Source organism: Rhipicephalus microplus, chromosome 9, assembly GCF_043290135.1.
Source record: "Rhipicephalus microplus isolate Deutch F79 chromosome 9, USDA_Rmic, whole genome shotgun sequence".
NCBI lineage: Eukaryota > Metazoa > Arthropoda > Arachnida > Ixodida > Ixodidae > Rhipicephalus > Rhipicephalus microplus.
Window position 1 is genome coordinate 111,207,962 of NC_134708.1, and position 20,584 is coordinate 111,228,545.

Sequence of the window (20,584 nt, forward strand, 5' to 3'; positions counted from 1 at the left end):
ATTAGGGAAATTAAACAATTTTTAGCGTATCTATCTATCTATCTATCTATCTATCTATCTATCTATCTATCTATCTATCTATCTATCTATCTATCTATCTAACTATCTATTTATCTATCTATCTATCTATCTATCTATGTACGAGATTTAGCTTTTCTGGCCATTTCGATAATGGTATTGATACCAAACTTGGTATGACACAACATGACTGCATGAAGAAGATATTTGGCTAGTCATAACATCAAAATTGATTGATTGATTGATTGATATGTGGGGTTTAACGTCCCAAAACAACTATATGATTATGAGAGACGCCGTAGTGGAGGGCTCCGGAAATTTAGACCACCTGGGGTTCTTTAACGTGCACCCAAATCTGAGTACACGGGCCTACAACATTACCGCCTCCATGGGAAATGCAGCCGCAGCAGATAACATCAAAATGATGGCATCTATGTCATGAAGGTTACGATTTACATTTCAATTTCCTGCAGCTCTAGCAGTGGTTTAGTTCACATGGCATACTGCAAAACTGGTATGGTATGTCATGATTGCATGGCGAACACAAACGACAAACCCTAACATGATAATCACGACATGCGTGTCATGTAACACCGTGACTACATGCCGCACTGATGATGCGCTCGCGGCCATTTCGCTAGCTTCACATATGCCAAATTTGGTATTGCGTGTCGCCAATAGTTGACGACAGTATGTGACTAGTGCAAACATGATAATCATGAGATGCGTGTCATGTTAGAACATGACTACATGCTACAGTCAAGGCGCCAATACAGTTCGACGTGACGCTGTGCGCGCGCTCACCGACATTCATTTCGTCGCGCCGCGCCGGCGTTGCCACGCCAGGCGCCATTCCTGCCATATACTCGCAGGCGCGCGCTGCGCTGCGTCGCTCTGACGCATGCGTGGTTCAGCGCGTCCGGCGTCCCTCCGTTACGAAAACAGGGAGAGTCAGTGTTGTCTGGGCAACGCAAGGGCGCGAAATGCATGATGTCGCAGCTCGCACTGGTAGCCGTCGGACCGCGCTGACGGACGCTGGTCGTGCCTGAGCGTTGACGCGCGCGCACGCTGTGCCCACTGTGCGCGCGCGTCAACGCTACATAGGAGTATATTGGGCCCTTCATGATGCGCTCGCGGCCGTTTTGCTAGCTCCACATATACCAAATTTGGTGTTACGTGATGTCAATGGCTGACAACATATATGAATGGTACAAACAAGATAATCCTGCCACACGTCCCTTGTAAGAAGATGACAACATACCTCACTCATAGCGTGCTCGCAGCCGTTTCGCTAGCTCCACAAATACTAAATTTGCTATTTTGCTATCACGAGACGTGAATAGATGACTAAGGTAGACGACACATCCAAACATGATAATCATGCCACGGAAGTTATGTGAAGGTGCTTTCGATTATTTAACCCTTGGGATGATCCAAAGTACATGAAAATTGATGGGCGTCCATCGTCTCGAATTTCGTGAGCGCCCATCGAAATGCCACCACCATGGCCAGAAATCTAAAGCGCTTTCACGCCATTACCACAGTGAAACACAGACATAACTACGCTTCAAACAGTCCCTTAAATTCATAAAATCATTTTTCTTTGAACCAGCCGGGTGGCTTCTGCAATTTTTTAGTCCTATACCGATGAGAGCTACTGAAGACAGGTACCTCTAATTTACCTCTAAAGAAGCTGAATGCGCTATGCTTAGCTCAAATATATGACGTTGTAGACTTAAATCTCAAGAGGTGTCTCCCCCTCCCCAGCAGCCTCGGCATTGCGAGAGGGAGGCTCAGACACGCTGACCCCCCCCCCCCCCCCCCTACTTATGCCAATGGTCTCAAGACCCGTTCGACAACTGCGCCACAGACGAAGGTGTGACCGGTTTGCCATGGTCTCAAGAAACATAACACAACGATAGCCAAATAACACTATTTTATTCGGCTACGGAACGATATCTATTTACAAAAACGCCCTATACGACGAGAACAGGCCCGGCCACAGCTGTAGCTTGACCTCGATGTCCCCGTCGTCTTCGCAGCAATGGCCGCCAGATGAAGAGGCCACCAAAAGCCAGCACACCATTCGAAAACATACATGGGAGTAGACGCCGTGTGTCAACGGAACATGCCGCATACGACGTCGCCGTCTAGCTGCTTCCTCGTGGAGGCCGCAAGCAGCTGTCATCGTCATCGTCGTCTTCTGGGGGCCGGATGACAAATCCGAGCAGGACATAGTCCCGACCACGAAGTCCACGACACCTCTCTGCCCAAATTGTCGACGTACCTTCGACATCGAGTCAAGCCCGAGACGAAGCAGGCACGCCTGTCTTCCTGAAGGTCAACCTGCTCCTGCCAGGCTTGCTTCCGATGGCGAACTCTCCGCGGTTTCTTTACACGACGACAGCGGTAAAATCGGCGACAGCCCTCGGCTCCAGTAGCCGTTCAATACAAGAGCGCCCCCTTCGAGCAACGTCTTGAGAGTCGCTGGTGCCTTGAACACTTCCTTGTCCGAAGGCCCGACGCTACAGCCTGATGATGGTGGCGCAGCCCAATATTGCTTGTCACTCGGCGTTCTCCCCGAAGTATTCTTCGTCGGAGGTCCACCTCGACGTCGGTGCACTGAAGGCTTGGTCGGCTTTTCAAAATTCTCGCGCTGTCGTTTACCTTAATCAGCTTCTCGTTGCGTCGCAAGAAGGGCGAAGAGTTCTCGAAGGTTTGCCCGCGTGCTAGACCGCGATGACGCCGGCGGAGAAGAGTTAGAACTTCGGTTGGTCGGGATGCGACACGAGAACGAAGACCTCGACTTGCGGGCTTCTTCCTCTTCCTCCGGACCTTGAAGTTGGTTGGAGTAGCGACGATTGACATGCCGTGGTCCTGGTGGTCGTGACTTCGATGGACCATGGGTGAGATCTTCGGCGAGGTTGGTACTTCGATCTCGATTCTAATAGCAGGCGTCGTAGAAAGATTCGGTCGCGAGCACCAGGACGCAAAGCTCGAGAACGACAGTGCTTCCGAAGATTCGTGTAGCGAATGGAATCCGGGGCCGTGTTGGCACGTGGGGCACGAGGGCAGCCCCGCACGCTCGCGGCCGCTGCCGATAACCACCAACGGCACGTTTGTGGCACGTTTTTTGTTGCTCCTTTCCGGAAGTTTCGAAAAAGCAGCCAGCTGCTGTTCTTCTCGCCCATGCGCACAAATATTGTAATCACTCCAATATCTCACCCGCACTTCATCGCCTCATTTCGCGTTCATGTTGATGCAGTTACTCAAGCAGTTACACAGTGCAGTGATCACACGTGTAACGGCTATGGTTGGCGGCCGTAACCAGTCACAGTTAATGAAGCTCCGAAGGGGCAGTGATGTAAACTACACAAGTTAAAAATGTTTTCAAATATCAGCAGCCTAGATTCCGAAATTTTCATAAAAGTTTTGTAAAGATTACTTGAAGAACATCCCTACCTGTCTGCAAGACCAGCTTTATAAGAATAAGCTACTGTAACGCTATTTATTAATTGACACAGAGCAGGCAATATGTGGAAATACCCATGGACGTATTGAATAGAAAGCATGCGCGATGATGATTAAAATTTCAAATGAACAGTGCTGCGTTGAGACTCGAGTTCCACACACGAACAGAGAGCTCCCGAGATAAAAAAAATAATGGATCACTTAGCCTTCGCTTGCATACAGCCGCGTTGGCTTAGCCTCTATTAAGTTTTCAAGTGCCAAGTTGTGCGATAATATTTTTCCGAACCTCCAAGAACTGCGTGGTAAATATCATCGGAGGAATTTGTGTTAGAGCACTGCACCCACCCCAAGAACCGTGACTGGATGGGGTAAAGTATTTCTCATTGCAGGCCAAGCTCAGGTTTAAGCTATGGCCTTCAAGCCGGGCGCGAGTTTGAAGTGGTGGGATCGGGTCGGGCCGGGCTTGAACTTTGCTTACTTCAAAGGATAAAAACTGATACAGCTGGATTGGTTTAGACTGATGAAGTGTATTCTGACCACTCTACCGAGATCATTTTAAACATCACATATTGTTTTACTAAAAGACAAGAAAATCAGGCTCATCGATCCATGTTCAATGTCGCGACCACGCGTCCACGCGTCACATCCCGGATTTGAAACAGTCGCACATTCGTTGCATTTTGGGGACTTTGGCTCAAGGTAACCTTCCGAAGCTTGCCGTTGCCGAATCATCGGCCCTCTGAGAGCTTAAGGCACTTAGTTTTCACCAATGGGAAGTTTCGTATGCCCCAGAAGACGCAGCGAGAACACGTGACGTCGCGGTGTTTGAGGCGCCCATTTCAAGACGGCGTCATCCCCTCCCCTTCACCCCCTGAGATAGTTTGCCATGGATTCTATAAATGGCGCTCTTCGAGCCTTTTTGTGACTGTTCGCTTAGTTTTCTTTCAATAACAGTGGCACGTATCAACTCTAGGGGATCGGCCTAGAATGGAAAATGTAAAAGGTCATTCGAAAATGTTAAAAGATATTAAGGTCAAAACAAAAATATAAAGCAGAGTGGCAACGATATGTATTACAATAAATAAAGACAAGTAATACGCTTTCGAGCTCGCATTTCAGCCTACCGTGATTTCCTCATCAGAACGTGATGATGATGATGATGACGAGGATGATGATTCCACAGCCATGGCTCGTACCCACTCAGGGGGATCGGCCAATAATCGATGACTTCATTCAGTAAAATTTTTTTCAATTCAATATCGAAAGCACCCACCTGAGATAAAAAGAAATAAAAAAGAAAAGACACCCTAGGCAGAATGAAAGGAGAGCACGTGCTGCGCTTTCTTCTCCTCCTCCTTCTCCTCCTCCTTCTCCTCCTCCACCTTCTCCTCCACTCCCTCCTCCTCCTTCTTCTTCTTCTTCTTCTTCTTCTTCTACTTCTTCTTCTTCGCACATGTCACGCACCTATTGGAGGGCCGAGTGTATAGAAGGCGAATGAGTGGAAATAGGCCGACCTATAAATAAGAAACATACAGGAAGAAAAACCAAGCAGCAAGAGACAAGTTGAGTAAGCATGCCTCTGTCCGGACGGCGGCAAGGGCCCATGGCTTTCCGGACTAGAAGTCCAACTACTACAGTGACTTATTAGCAATAGAAGTTGTATTCTCTCTCTCTCTCTTTCTCCGCGCAGGCCTTTGTTTGTTTGCTTGTGTGTGCGCACGTGCGTGTGTTTGAATTGAAGGAACCACTACCCGTCCGTCGGAAACACATGCACCAACATGGGCTGGTGCACGCTTTTGTGATTTTGGAAATTTCCTGTTTGCCTATCTAAACTCGGCTGCCGCGACCGCAAATTGAGCCGGCGTCCGCGCTACTACAGCCGAGAAACAGAGTTTTGAGGCCCACTCGAACATTTAGCGATAAGCGGAGCTTTCGCTAGTTTGCCATGGCCTCAAGAAACAGCATCCAAAAATAGACAAACACTAATTTAATTGACTACAGAATAAAATCCATAAATAAAATTGTATGATCCGTCAAACAGTGGCCCCGGCGCAGCTGTACCTTGTCCTTGTACTTCACGCCGTTCTGGTCAGAACGGCCCCTGCAGCCTGTGACAGCTTCAAAAAACGGTTCGAAATCCGCACGGAAGTGGCCACCAGGTGTCGTCGCATCTTGTTGTAGACGGCGTGACCACAAAGCTGCATCCTCGATGAGACTTCAAACTGCTGCTTTCGTCTTCATCGCCGTCATCCGAGCGCAGTAAGAGGACGAATCCGTGCAGGGCGTAATGCAAACCACGAGGTCCTCACCGCAGGCATGCCGAGATTGTCGATGTGCCTTCAAACCCCTGATCCGACCACGGACGAGCCAGACAAGAAGGTCTTCGAGCAGAAGACAAGCCTTCGGCCAGGCTTCTTACTGACGGTGAACTCTTCGAGCCTTCTCCGCCCGACGACCGGGGTGGAACTAGCGATAGCGCCCGCTCAACACAAATGCATCCATCTTCGAGCGACATCTTTGGGAGTGCCTACCCTGAACACTTCCTTGTCCGAAAGCCCGACGCTGCTGCCCGATGACGGTGATGCAGCCTAGCATTGCGTTTGTCACTGGGCGTTCTTTCTCCCCGAAGTCGTCGTCTTTGGAGGTCCTCTTGGACACCAGAACACTGAAGGATTGGGATTGGTCCGCTTTTCAACATTGTCGCGCTGTCGTTTACCTTGGAGAGCTTCCCGGTGCGTCGCGAGAAGGACGAAGAGTACTGGATGGATTGCTCTCGTCCTGGACGGTGGTGACGCTGACGGAGAAGACTCAGAACCTCTCCTGATCTGGATGCAAGCCGAGAACAATGACTTCCACGCGGACTTCTTCCTTTTCCTCCACGCTTTGCGGAGCGTTGAAGCATCGACGGCTGGCATGTCTCGGTCCTCCTGGTCGCGACTTCGATAGAGCGCAGGCGAGGGCTTCGGTCGGGTTTGTATTGGCAGGCAGAGTCCGAAGGCAGGCGTCGTGGAACGACTTGGCCGCGAGCACCAGGACGCGGAGCTCCAGCGCGACCGTGCATCGAAAGATTCAGGTAACGAATGGCAGCCGGGAACGTGTCGGCGCATGGAGGACGAGGGCACGCAGGCACGCTCGAGGCAGCTGTCAATAATGATGATGAAGAAGAAGATGATGATGATGATGATGATGATTTCCTAGACATGGTTTATACCCACTCAGGCGGATTGGCTAAGAATCGATGACTTAATTAAGTAAGATTTTTTTAAATATCGTAACCACCCACCAGAAAAAGAAAGAAAAAAGAAAAGACACCCTAGTCAGAATGAAAGGAGTGCAATAGTTGCTTGTCACTCGTGCAGATAAGGCAATTATCCATTACCGTGAATAAGCATCAGCATGGTTAAACAATGCTCTTGTGTTCGTTGGAATTATTTTTTTGCACGATTAATATTCACGTTATTGAAAGCTTAATTCTTTTACTTTCATTCAGGTACTTGCAGACTGCGTAGAAAACGTTCTCGTGGCTGAAGCCCAGATCGTAAGCACCGAAGGGAAGTATGTTTTCTATAGTGAAATTCAGCCTCAGGCAAGCGAATGGGAGGACTAAGAATGTTTTTCTGAACAATTTGTATCGGCGACATGATAAAAAATAGTGCTCTATTGTTTCCAATTCTGAAGAAAAATTGCATAGTGGTGATATCGCCAGGCCAGCCCTATGTGAATAGAAATTTAACGGGGGGACACGACATCGAAATCTGGTTATTATGGTTTCCAACTGTTTTGTAGGACACCAATGACTTTTTCATGGAAATCTTAAGTGAGTAAATTCTGGTGTTGACAATATTGATTCCATAGCGTCTGCACTGAGCGCAAGCTTTCTGTATCTTGTCGCCGTTATAGTGGCCACTTCGGGAAGGACTGATAGTACTGGCCCTTCCAATGCTGCTCGTGCTAGAGAGTCGGCGATTTCATTTACTTCTAAGCCGCAATGACCAGGTACCCGTACTAATTTCAGTAGCTGCAGCTGAGGAGGAACTAGCATAAGAAGCGTCGTTAAGGCCATCGATTTTGTTGACGCCGTAATTGACGTACATACTGACAAGAAATCCGTTATTATGATCGCGTTAGCGGCATTCAAAGGTAGCTTTCGCAGCGCTAGAACTATTGCCAACAGCTCAGCTTCAAAAACTGGGGTGAAATCCGGTAATCTTAATGAAAAAGACCAGTCAAGCGAAGGTGAGTATATACCTACACCTGTCTTTTCATCCAATACTGAAGCATCTGTGGCTATAATATTATTCGTTTCTGTGTGTGCAAGATAATCCTGCAGTCGGCTGTTTAAGACCCTATAGGATTGTAATTTGGGCTTAGAGAGAAAAATCTCATCGAATTCAATCTTAAGAATTTGATTTGTATTCTGCGCAGCAATCACATCTCGAATTTTTACATTTAACCTATCTAGTTGTTTCTGGGCAAAAGCAATTTGAGGTGTTCGAAAGCGAGGCCAATGGGCAAGAAAAAAGCTGTCTGGGTCATTTATAAAATCATACTCAGAGCGTCTTGGCGCATAGCTATAAAATTTCAGAAATGTCTGAACCGTTAGGATACGAAAACGGCAAGGCAATGTAAGTAATCGTGCTTCCTGATACAAAACATTGTTTCTTACAAACCTCGGAAGTCCTAGACACAATCGCAAGGCTTCTCGTTCCAGCATAACCAGAGACTTTATTTTATAGGCAGGGCCGCCTGAGAACAATACGCACCCGAATTCTAGGATTGGTCGCATATACATTTTATAGATCATCACCATTGTGCTTCTGCGTAGACCATATCGGCGGCTGCTCAGTCTACGAAGAATTCCTAAGGCGCGTTGTGCTTTAGATGCCATGCTTTATATGTGAGGAGTCCAGTTTAGGTTGGCATTATAAATTACTCCCAAATATTTAAGAGATTCCACCTGTGGAATGGGCTCTTGTTTATAACATATTGAAATCGAGACGGGATCGGATAACGAGAATATCAATACTGCACTTTTATTTACAATTAAGGTCACGCAGACTGCATCTAGCCATCTCTCCAGCATATTGACATATCTCTGTAGCTTTTAATATAAAGAATATATGTCACTATGTGCCGTGAAAAATGCAATATCATCAGCATATACAAACACCTTCACGTCCTGGCAATGCGGTATAGTACTCATTAAGATGTTAAATGGAACTGGCGATAATACAGCGCCTTGGGGGACACCACGTGTTTGCTTGCACTTTGACGATGCGCAACCATCCTTAAAGTAATAGAACTCTCTTCCTCTCAAAAATTTCCTCACCCACGTCAATATATATTTTGGAAGATTGTGGCTCTCTAATATGTCTAATAATACTGAATGTTCTACACTATCGTATGCCTTAGCTATATCCAATGTCACTAGTGCCGCATGTTGTCTTTTTTGCGAGCAAGCTGAATGCGGCTTTCTAAATCTGCGTGTGCCACCAGATTGAACCATCTGTTCTGAAGCCAATTTGATTTGGATTTACTATCAAATTTTTCTCCATTTATATTAGAATTCTTTTATTGAGCACTCTTTCGATAAGCTTCACCATATTAGATGTAAGAGAAATAGGTCGAATGTTTTCTATGACATATCCGAATCCTGGTCTTTTTTGTATCGGCATTATTTTAGCTAATTTCCACTCATACGGAATCCAGGCATATTTTAACGAATAATTTACAGTGTTTAGTAGGTCACATGGTGATAATTTGAATAATATTTTTATCATAGCAGTTGTGATTCCATCCGGACCAGGAGCTGACGAGGGCAAACCTTGTATCACTTGTGCTAACTCTTCCTTTGTAACTTCAGTAACTTCAATCGTTGGCGCTGGTTTTTGTGGATCGTAAGGCTTAGTTGATGTAAATATACACTCCAGGCCCTTAGTCATGGTTTCTAAGGATTTCTTTGTTTCTTCCAAGGCCATAATCTCAAACCCTATATTATTTTGAGATGGCATCAATTTACGTGATCTCATGAACCTGAACAGCGCCTTTTTGTTACAAGCTTTTGAAAGGTGATCATAATGTTTTCTATCATAATGTTCCTTAGCCAAAGAGACTGTGCGTTTGAAAATTGCAGCGTGATACTTGTAATCAGACCAGTTTTGAGGGCACTGGTTATACATAAGTTTTTTTCCAAGCTGCCTTTCTTCGTCGGAAATCCCGTGCACAGTCCGAGTTCCACCACGGACTGTGGGTTGTGCTCCTTGCGGATTCCACAACGAATTCTGCATTCGCTGTCGACGACAGCGAACAGGTTTCTCTTCTTAGTCGAGAACTACTGACACGTTCTTGGTTGCTTCGTTTCAAACGCTTTAAAAATTAGGGGGTCCTAACCCATACATGCCCAAACTTTGGAAAGTTAACAAAACTAATTGATTCCCCAAAATGATTGCTTCTATGACCTGAGAAAAGCAAATAAGGCTTTTATTTCTAAAAACACTCTCTGAACTACGCTTTTGGAGCTTTTCTATATGTAGGACGCCAATGTTCGACACTCCGCGAACAAAAAACGTTAGCAGCTATCACTGTCATATGAAAGTCACTGCACACCCAATAACTGATGAGCAATCTATAAGTATATCAGCAGCATCGAGAACAATTTGACACTATATTACTTTTTTTTCGTGGTAGGGTACTCAGCTACATGAACGGGAAATATACAGTTTGTGACTGCAAGCAAGTTGCTATTTGTAGCCCCACGATAACCAAGACTTGCATATAATGAGGACAGGGCATCACAAACACACATTTGGTGGCGTTACCTTTTTTACAGAAGAAACATTCAAGTTACACTGAAAAGTTTTAGCGTCCTACATGTTGACACTGGGAATATATGGGTTAAGCGTCGCCTTTAAGAGTTGAACGCGACAGCGACAATCTGTCCATAGTGCGTACTTTAAACACTTACTGCATGACTTCTTTTCGAACTTGTTATGCAGTCACTACACGTGGCCTTAAGGGAGCAGGCGCAGTAGCATGTGTTCCTTTTTTTGTAGGTGACCGGCTTTAAACTATGAAGTCATTAAGATAATCACATGTTCTGGCGCCTGATTTTAACGTTTGTTGCATGGGTAATTATTGCAATATTTTAGGTTGCATTGTAAAGCATGCATACGCGTGTTTGTAGAGCATGAAAGTTACTTGCACTGCATTTCATATCAGAGGACGTTATTTCCTCTCTATTCACAAGCAGGAACGTGGCCCTGTTTTTTCTTTTCCTTCATGGTATTTATTAAAACATGTGTTACAATCAACATAGGATCACGCTAATAGTATGGAAGATCGTAGTCTCAAAGACACTGGCACAAAGAAGCTTCCAAACATTTGGTGGTAAAAGTTTCACCTCTTATGCCAGAGGTAGACTACATTTTTACGAACTAAGAACAATGCAGGCCGCAAGAGACGCCGCAAGAATATGTGACGACATGATGTTTACTGTGCCCATTTTGGTACCCACTTAAAACAGGTAATTTTAGTTAATACTTTGTTTGGGTCTTTCTCGGCTGTTTCGGACACGAAGAACAGAATGATTTTTCGCTGGTAACCAACGAAGACAGCGCCAACACCAGAGAACAAGCTCTTAAATGTTATCGCGTAAATAATTCATATTCTGACGCGATTCTTTCTTCTTATATAACTGCAGAGTAGTTTTTTTCTTCCCGGAATTCCTTAACGTGAATCGAAATTTCTGTGCACGTGTTTTCTAGAATTTCGCGAGCCCATCGAAATGCGGCTACAGCAGAGGGTAATCGAGACGTCTTCTGACAATTTCCACGTGTTGTGGGCATGCCAATAAACCCCGAACCTTTCCCCCAAAGCCGCACCCCATCCGGAAGGACTGAGAAGTTGCCCTGCTCGGCTGCTCCAACCCGGCCAGCCAGCAGGCCCTGGTCGACAGAGCACGAGTGGCGGCGATCGCCAATGGGCTTTTGAAATAAGGAGGCCAACTTGGGACTGTAAGGGGTGGCCTCTTCTGGCCCTCCTCAAACTTACTATACTATTGCACCAGCGATAAAAGTTTTTGAAGCAAGCAAGCAAACCCTCATGCTCGCAAGCTTATCATTAAAACATGTCAGCTGCCAAGCGACCACGTCGTTCATCAGCGTTACGGCGCAGGCGCCACAATAACCAACAAGACGCAGGAGAGTGTTACTGGAGAGCACTGGCCGTATTATTCTTTGCGTCTTGTTAGATTATTATTAATAAATTCGAAGCATTTTTAGCATACTGCAAGCACTATTGAAGTCCGTCCGTCTGTCTGTCTGTCTGTCTGTCCGTCTGTCCGTCTGTCCGTCTGTATGTCTGTCTGTCCGTCCGTCCGTTCGTCGGTCCGTCTGTCCGTCCGTCCGTCGGTCCGTCTGTCCGTCTGTCCGTCCGTCTGTCTGTCTGTTCTCGTGATCACCCCCTTAAAGGGCTTCAACCAACATTAGTATAGGAGTGCAAGATGGTTTGACGAACGTGACGTGCTGGTCAAAACATGAATCATGTGAAAATCCCGTCACGTACGTCATGAAAAGTTTCGCGCCAGACAGTAGCACATAACCGCGTGCGGTTATGTGCCGTTGGTAGGCGGGTATGAATGCCACAGGTGATTTACACTTTGTATCTACCCAGGAACGACGAGAACACGCAAGGACAATTTTAACGCGTGAACCTTGAGAAAAAAAGCTTACATTGGCAGCGTTGACTTTAAGAATGCAACGATGTCAGGGTCCCCAACAGCAATCGAACCCAAGCATTCTGCGTGGCGATGAGCATCACACAACAGAGCGACGCCATGTCTCGGAACTACTTTTCGAATGGGCCCTAATGTTCGAGTATTCGTGAAACGTCAATTCTGGTTGCTGTGCCGGCTTTCCAATTTTTTCAAGTATTAAATACGTACTGCTATGATGCAGCTGTCGCGTTAGCTGAGCGTTACTTTTAAGTAGGTGTCATGCACTAAAGTCGATTAAGTTAGAAGTCTCCAAGGCTACCATTCTCGCGAGCACCAGCGCATCATATCCGCTTATCGCTTCTGGCGTTACTAACACTCATCCTGCTGTTGCCATCATTGCGCAAGGGCGAACAACTGGTTATATAAACATCTGGGACTGTTCAACACATGTCTCTGCGGGCGACATTTGTGTGTACGTACGTTTAGCGTCATTTCCTAATGTGTCCCTAACATGGTCACCTTCCATGCGCAAGCTTCGCATAACAGTATATTACGAAGGTACGTGGGATATGTCGAATTATTATTATTATTATTATTATTATTATTAATATTATTAATCTTAATTTTATTATTATTGGGTTTATATTATAGGTTCACTCTGGAATACCTAAAATACTTAAAAATGACGAACAAGTGCGTTTCACCTAAATCTGGTAAGATTAAGCTTCATCTTAGGGGAGAGGAGGGTCAGCAACTTGGCGTTTGGCGGTATTAAAAGTTAACTAGCATGACAGCAACTTTTACTGGAGTTGCTGCGTAAGAGTAGTTAATTATATGTGCATGTTAGCGATCATAGAATGATTATTATGAATGCTAACTCTAAAACGTTTCTAAATGTTATTTAAATGCTTACTGTGTGTTAATGGCTGCTCAACCACTGCGCAGTAGACGGAGCAGATTCCTGTTGTTGGCCTCGAGCAATAATATACACAACGTTAGACAAACAACGCTAAATTTAATAGGTTAAGAAACGAAATCTATGTACAAAACTATATTGTCCGATGCGCAGTTGCCGCAACGCAGCCGCAGCTTTGCCTCGTCATCAACGCCGAAGTCGCAGAAATGGCCACCAGATGAAGAGGCTCGCGCCAGCCGGTGCACCATGGGTTACCCATCCCGAAATGGCCGATCGGTGTCACCGAATCCTGTCGTAGGCAACCTAGACGTCTTCATCCTTGACGAAGCTAAGCCGCTGATTTAGTGTTCGTCGTCATCTTCCGGGCACCAGAAGACGCCTTGTAGTCCTCACTGCCGCTTTATCAAGGATCCCGATGCGCTTTAAAGCAAAAGTCGGGCTCGAGACGAACCAAGCATGCGTGTTTTCCAGCTGATTCGGCTAGGCTTCCTTCAGACGACAAACACTTGGCGCCTTCTGCGCACAATGACGGCGGTGGAATCCGTGACAGCCTGCTGCTCCAGCTTCCATTCAATACAAGGGCGTCCCCCTTCCAGCGACGACTTCGAGAGTGACTGCCCCGAGCACTTCCTTGTCCGAAGGCCCGACACATGCTGGCCGATGACGGTGGCACAGCCGTGTATAGCGTTTGTCGCTCGTCGTCTACCCGAATTCGTCGTCTTTGGAGGTCCACCTCGACGCCGGGACACCGAAGCCTCGGTCCGGTCTTCAGAATCATAGCGCTGTCGCTTACTTTCGTCAATTTTCCCGTGCGTTTCGAGTAGGGCGAGTAATTCTGGAAGATTTGCTCTCGTGCTGGACGGTGATGACACCGATGCCGAAGTGTCGGGACCTCGGCTACTCGTGCTGCGACCTGAGAATGAAGACTTCGAGTCGGACTTACTTATCATCCTGCTCGCCTTGCGGCACGTTGGAGTGGCGACGGTTGCCATGTCGCAGCCTTGGAGGTCGGGGTTTCGATAGAGCGCAGGCGAGGGCTTCGGTAGGGCTGGTACTAGCAGCCAGATTCCGAACGCGGGCGTCGTAGAACAATTCGACCACGAGCACCGGGACGCGCAGCTCGAGCTCAACCTTGCGTCGTAGGATTCTGTAGCGAATGGCATTCGGGGCTGTGCCAGTGCTACGCTAGTGCATGGAGCACGAGGGCAGGTACGCACGTTCGCGGCAGCTGTTGTTGTTGTTGGTGTTTCCCTGTAGAAATGGCTCGTACCCAAAGAAGGGGATTGGCCGATTTTAAGGTGAATTTGCCCTAAACTTTCAGCATTGTGTCATTCCTACAATTTTTTTTGTAACTTAATTTTGATTTGAAACACCGATATCAAGTTTGCAGAAAAAAAATAAGAAAAATTTTGAGACAGCAATTTAGCAAGAAAATCGTTTAGTCGCAGTGATGTATTCTTGAACGGCGAATAAAACATCCCTGTGGCTGAAACCCAGTGTAGAGGCTCCAAATGAAAGAAGATCAGGCTGTGATAGTTGCAAGCCCAGTCTTTGAAGAGGTGGTGCTAGTATGCTTTGCCTGAATAAATCGAAACGGCGACAATGTAATAAAAAATGACTGATCGTTTCCTCTTGATTACAGTAAATGCACATAGGGGAATTCAATATGCCTGATCTTTGCAAGTAAAAATTGAGGGAGGTAACGCGGCAACGAAATTTCGTGATGACAACTTCCATCATCCTTGATTTAGTCAGTTCACTGCGCCAGGAAAATAACAAGTGTTTGTACTCTGGAGAAGCCGTCAGTGCAGGATCAGATAAATTTTGCCTGATTTTAAGTGTGCGAAATCGCGCCACCGTAATGTATACTGTATGAGGGAAAATAGGAATAATTGGTGTCGAAAGGGATGCCTTCGCAAGAGAATCAGCTATTTTGTTTAACAACAAACCTTTGTGTCCTGGTGTCCAGATTAAATGAATACTTCGGAGATGACAGGGGATCAACGATTTAAAAAGTTTCACTATAGGTGAGGGACCAGATGCGGACAGAGAAGAGCACACTGATAATGAATCAGTTATGACTGCTACAACTGGAATGGAAATATTTACCTTTCGCAAAGCTAACATTATTGCCATGAATTCAGCCAGAAAGACAGGAAGAAAGTCCGGTAAGCGAAGTGAAAATGACCAATCAAGTACGGGGCAATATATTCCAACGCCTGATTTTTCATGTGATTGAGATGCGTCCGTTGCTATAATGACATTTGTTGGCAGAGTACTTAAATGGTCCTGCAACAAACCACTTAAAATGCCTGTAGGTAATAGCTTTGCGTGAGTTGGGAAGATATCATGGTAAACAATTTCTGGAGAATTTCGTAGCTCAGTTAAAGGAATCAGATCACGAACGTGTACATTTAGGGGCTCAAGTAACGATTGAACAAATACTATTTGTGGTTTGGTAAATCTGGGCCAATGCACGGAGAAGAATAAGTCAGGATTGGAAATAAAAATAATTTGTTCAGGGTTAAACGGTGCTTCATATAGTCGTAAAAAGGTCTGCACAGTAAGAATGTTAAAGCGACATAATAAGGTTGGTATTCGTGCTTCAAGGTGTAACACTGCATTTGCAGTATACTTTGGAAGTCCTAAGCAGAGCCGTAAAGCCTCTCTTTCCAACAGAACGAGCGGCCGAAGTTTGTAGGCTGGCGCACCAGAAAAAAGAATGCAGCCAAACTCCGACACAGGTCGGACATACATTTTATATATAATCAAAAGTGCCTTTCTTCTCATACCTGATCTGCAATTGCTCAACCTCCGCAATACCCCCATCGCGCGTACTGCTTTTGTCGCGATGTATTCAATGTGAGGGCGCCAATTTAGATGCTCATTATACATAACTCCAAGATATTTCAATGATTGTACTTGTGGGATATCTTGAAGCTTGTAATTAATAGATATGTGCACGGGATCTTTGATTGAAAAAACGAGAATAGCACATTTACCGGTATTGAGGTTCAACATCAATCCATCCAACCAATGTTCTATTTTATTAAGATATGTTTGCAAGATAGTGTAGAGACAGTGGAAGTCATGTGCCATAGCAAAGAAAGCAATGTCATCGGCATAAACATAGGTTTTCACTTCTGGATGAACGGGGATGGTACTAAGCAATATGTTGAATAAAACCGGGGAAAGTACTGACCCCTGAGGTACACCTCGGGTTTGCTTGTGCTTACAGGAAGAGAAACCGCCTTGATAACAATAGAATTCTCTTCTACTTAAAAATTCCGTCACCCATGCTACTATATAAGGTGGAAGTCCATGACTCCATAACTGATTAGTCAAGATAGAATACTCTACACTATCATATGCTTTACATATGTCTAACGTTACTAAAGCCGCAAAGTGCTTTTTGTGACGGGCAATATGAATACGACTTTCCAGATCTACATGTGCATGCCATATGGAATATCCAGATCTAAAGCCAATTTGGGAAGAACTCAACAGTTGTTTCTCGTTAATAAACCTAATTATATGACCATGAAGTACCCTTTCAATAAGTTTTACTACATTAGATGTTAAGGCTATCGGTCGTATGTTGTCTAAATTATAGCCTGCCCCCTGTTTCTTAAGCAATGGTATAATTTTCGCAATCTTCCATTCAGAAGGGATCCATGCTCTTCTAAGGGAATAATTGACGAGACCTAACAAATCATTCGGATATTCCCTGTGAAGTATTTTTAGCATTGTATTTGTTATTCCATCGGGGCCTGGTACTGCATTTGGCAATCTTTCCATAGCCTGATATAATTCAGAAGTCGATATTTCTGTGTAGTCATAGATGGTTGTTGTGTAAGCCGAATTAGGAAGATGCGTTGAGAACCTGTTTTCTAATTCTTTAGCCAACTGATTCAATGATTCCTGTAGTTCCTGTGAGGTGTAAACTACTGAGTCAACGTTTCCTGGTATAGGGGTCTTCTTCCTACCACGAAGGAAGTTGAATAAAGCACGTTTGTTATTTGATTTAGACAGGTACTCGAAATGTTCTTGGTCATATTGCTCTTTCGCTCGCGATACAGTGCGTTTAAATGTTGCCGAAATGAACTGATAATCCTTCCAATTTTTTGGACTCTGATTAAGTCAAGTCAAGTCAAGTCAAGTCAAGTTTATTAAATAGTTCAGTTGAGTTACATGGTTAGCGTTATTACAGCAGGAGGTCCCAAAGTTTCAGAGAAACTGACAGGGGGACCTCCTATGGCTACATGGATGGGGTAATTACAAAAAAAATACAGCAATAGTATACGGTCTTGTGAGTAATAATGAATAATCTTGATTAACAATAAAAACACGATCAATACACAACATAATGGTAATACTCACTATTGAAAAATAACAAGGAAACAATCAAAAGCAAGTTAAGACAAAAAACAATATTAATGAACTCTACGTGACAAATGTAACACGTTTCATTATCAGTGTTATCAATTATACAATGGCAAATTGAAGTAGTAAAAAAGCACAGAACTGTGGAAAGCTATTAACAGTTAATTACACAAATCGGATGAGTTGATTAATTCCTGAACGTAATATTTCTTACTACGCGAAGTGAAAATATGGATGTTATGCGATGATTTCAATTCGAAAGGCAATGAATTCCGAATGGCTATGCTAGTAAATAAGGTTGAGAACCTGCCGTAGTTTGTCCTTACGGCCGGCAAAAGAAGATTATAGCACTGAGAAAACCTGGTGATGTTACCATTAGTTAAGTGACGATGATCAATGCATGCAATAAAAATGTCATGCGTGATGAGTCTAAAGGCGACAACGGACATTCTATGACAAAATAATTGTCTCACTGGGAGTATGTTAAGCTGAGAAAACAACGAGCTGCAGGAGAAGTAAAATGGGCTGAAAGTCATTAATCTAACTGCTTGATTCTGAAGTCGCTGCAAACGTTCGATGTGCGTGAAATATGTGTTGGCCCAAGATGATACGCAATACGAAATATGGCTATGAATATAAGCAAAATACAAAGTACGTATGATGTGAGGCGGAAAATAAGTTCGTGTCTTTATGATAACGTGAATACCAAATGCAATCTTTTTAGCGAGTGATGCTGCATGTTTATGAAATTTTAGTTCGCTATCTAAGATGACGCCAAGAAACCGCGCTTCACTGGAAATGTTTATGACGGTATTACCAATGTGAAGGGAAGGTTGTATGTCAAGTGAAATGCGCGGGGAATATAATTACATATAAGTCTTTTCCATGCGGCTTTTCTTCTTCTATAATCTCGTGTGCACTCATCATTCCACCATCTACTAGGTTGGGCACTTTTGGATGACGACGAAGCAATTACAAATTCTGAAGTGTTCTTGGAGATTTTTAAAGCAGACCAGAGATTTCTGCCGAGGTCTTCATTTTGACCACTGGACACTGCCCTAATGTTGGAACGCAAGCAGTCTTTAAATTTTTTGTAATTGATCAATGTTTTCTTTGTCCTTTCAATAGATTTCACAGCACATGAGATTTCAAAGTATACAGGAAGATGGTCACTGTTTGAAGAGAAATCAATTGTTTTCCAAGACTTTATTGAAACACTTGGGCTGCAAAACGTGAGATCTAATACCGATCGTGTCCGTCCACGAATAAAAGTAGGCTGTCTATCATTTAGGCAGGTAAGATTTTTATTAATCATCCAATCCCACAGAAGAGTACCAGAATGGTCTGTTCGAAATCCCCATGAAACATGATGTGAGTTGAAATCACCACTCAGAAGGAAATCATTCTTGCAATTAGCTAAGGCAGTATCTAATTGTTGAGTATTATGCAAACCCGTTGGAAAATATGCGTTTATAAGTGAAAAAGGGTGGTGCCCGGGCAGACAGAGGTCTATTGCCAAAATTTCACAGTCTGTGGACATAAGCTGAAAAGCTATGCTCGCTGTGCGGCAAAATTTATTCGAGACTAGTATAATTAGACCACCTCCTAGTGATGGACGGTCTAACCGAAATGCTCTAAAATTGTTTAAATGACAATTCTTAACAGGGTTAAGCCAGGTTTCTTGTAATAAGATTATATCCGGATATAACTGATTAATTAAGCAAAGTAAGTCAGTAGAAGCAGAAATCAAAGACCTACAATTCCACTGTAGTACTTTCAAGGTATCTATGTTGACGAGCGAAACACTTCAGCAACGGCAGCTTCTAAAATACTCTCCTTAAAAAGTGCACTGGCATTTTCGCTGCCCTTTTTGGGTTTTGTGTTTGGGCAAGGAGATTTTAATGGAGATCCAGTGCGCTTCTGACGCCTGAAATCTTTGCATACGTCCATTTCGTTCTGATCCTCCACGTGGGTCGACGTAGAAGGTACGGACGAAATTGGGGTTTTCTCCTCGCGGGATTGTCGCTGTGGGGCTAAATTCGGTATAACTTCCACTGCACAAGGTGCCGACTTGGCCATCGGTACTGCTATCGCAGAAGCCAGCTGTGTCATCTGTGAGCAAAACACTTGAGAGATGCACTCACTCACGCTCGTAACTATGTGTTCCAGCACTTTCGACATCGCCTTTTCTACTGCAGCCTCAATAAGATTAAGAATCTTCGTCTCACTTAGTTGTTCGTGCCTCGACGCGACTCCGGCATATCCAAAGGCTCTATCCTTCACAACTTTTATTGCTTCTCGCCGCGAGCAACGACGTCTGTCCATGATTTCTAGAAGTTGCGTTTCATTAGACCTTGCGGTGCAGTTCAGATAATCGGCGGCGTGATTTCCCGCACAGAGGCAGCACTTTTCGATTTCGGCGATGCACTCCTTCGATGGGTGGGTATCGCCACAGATGCGGCAACGTGAATTTGATTTACAGCCCCCTGCACTGTGACCAAAACGCCAACAGTTTTGACATTGGAGAGGACGAGAAGCGAGACGTTCTACTCTGAAAATGAGCGGCCATATTTTCAACTCTGATGGACAGGAAGTGCCGGCAAAGGTAGCAATAACCGACTCAGTGGGGACTTTCTCACCGTTAACTAATCGGTTGCATCGGTACACAGCTATGACCCCAGCATCAGACAGCTTTTCCAGAGTCTCAGCGGGCGTTAATGTACAGTCGACTCCTCGTACAATTCCCTTAGTGCACGCTAAATGAGGCGGGATAAATGCACTTACCGGGACCGAAGCAAATGTCTTGCATTTTAGGATGTCAGAAACGCACGACGGATCTGACAATCTGCATACCAAACCACCTCTTCCGAACTGACGAACATCACTTATCAGCTGAAAGAGCGGCGTCATGGCCTGCAACCCCACCTGGATCGCCTTCGGGTTGTTGAGCCTAATAAATCCACGACTCGAGGGCACCAGCGCAACAGGGATGCTTCCAACACCACTGCGGAAAAAATATTCCAATGGCAATTCATCATTAGGCAAGGAGGCTGACCAAGGGCTATGCCCTTGGCCAGGAGATG

General features: G+C 45.0%; 1 long non-coding RNA gene across 1 annotated transcript in view; it reads right to left on the minus strand.

Annotated features, from left to right (window-relative positions):
* Positions 1–17,268: 17,268 nt before the first annotated feature.
* LOC142772114 (uncharacterized) overlaps positions 17,269–20,584 on the minus strand; it is a 97,425-nt gene continuing 94,109 nt past the window's right edge. The window contains exon 3 of the long non-coding RNA XR_012886278.1: positions 17,269–20,505. This is a non-coding gene — a long non-coding RNA (uncharacterized LOC142772114). The remainder of the gene's footprint in view (positions 20,506–20,584) is intronic.